Source organism: Acanthisitta chloris, unplaced genomic scaffold (assembly GCF_000695815.1).
Source record: "Acanthisitta chloris isolate BGI_N310 unplaced genomic scaffold, ASM69581v1 scaffold29281, whole genome shotgun sequence".
In the NCBI taxonomy this organism is placed as follows: Eukaryota; Metazoa; Chordata; class Aves; order Passeriformes; family Acanthisittidae; genus Acanthisitta; species Acanthisitta chloris.
Window position 1 is genome coordinate 80,139 of NW_008658292.1, and position 1,128 is coordinate 81,266.

The window sequence follows — 1,128 nt, forward strand, 5'->3', positions numbered from 1 at the left end:
TTTTTAGTCTTCAGTGACCTCCTGCTGTAATGTGAATCAACAAGGAGTTTGTACCTGGAAGCACATACACAGTGTAGCATTGGTAACTCAGACCCAAAACTCAAGGCAAAGCTTTGATTACTCTACTAACACTTCAGAGTTGAATTAAGTGAAAATCTGGAAAACTAACACTTGTCAATGTATGAGAAAAACATTATTTCAGGTTAAACATTAGTGCTGAAATATTTGACACAGCCATGTTTCAGAGCTACTTCATTTTTGAGGAAAGAGCAATTCCTTCAGAAAAAAACCCCATGCAACATGAACAAGTTAGGTCAGTTAACTGAGAAACAATATTAGAGTCACCAGAAATCAAGGGAAAATACAGCAAAACCTCCATCACACTCACCTGGATCCAGGATGAAGAATGGCTCAACTTGCATCCTCCAGGTTGAAGAAATATTTCAACTTACCATTGAAAAAATAGATTTTTAATGCCTTCCACAGCACATCTCATGTAGCCAACCCTGAATTCAAAATACTCTGAGAACTTACACACAGTTCTACCTCTGCACTGCAAGAACAGAGTTCTGGGCACACATGGGCTCAGCAGGTGGAGCCAGTGGAGATGCCACGTGAATCACTAACCAACAGGACTGGTACTCCCCCACCAAACACCTATTTCTCCACACACAGCTGCAGCAGCAGCCTGAGCTTCCTGGAAGCTCTCACCAGACCAGTGGACTGTAAAAAGATCCCACCCTGTGGGTCAACATTCCAACATGGACAAGGCTACTGTTTCAAAAATGGAAATATTCAGCCTACTGAAGGACTTCAGTACCATACATGTGTTAATGTCCAGTTGGAGAACTGGATGCACAGTGAGTAACTAATACTTTGTGCTCCTCCCAACTTCCCCAGTAAGTATTGTTCATAAACATAGAGTAAGTTATCCTGCACCTCAGTTTTCTAAGGAACACCTGCAAAAAATAACCACTGAGACATAAAGGGTAAAAATATTAACATTCCTCTGACATATTGGTAAAACCCATTTATAATTGCTTTTAAATTAACCAGAAGGTTCATGTTGGATATCTGGAGGCAGAAAAGGAATTCTCCAATGGTTGGTGATCAACTCTACAACCTGAT

At 40.6% G+C, this 1,128-nt stretch overlaps 1 protein-coding gene across 1 annotated transcript in view; it reads right to left on the reverse strand.

Annotated features, from left to right (window-relative positions):
• Window positions 1–1,128, reverse strand: part of TRIM37 (tripartite motif containing 37) — a 21,917-nt gene that overhangs the window by 12,417 nt on the left and 8,372 nt on the right. The gene's annotated exons all lie outside the window — the stretch shown is intronic.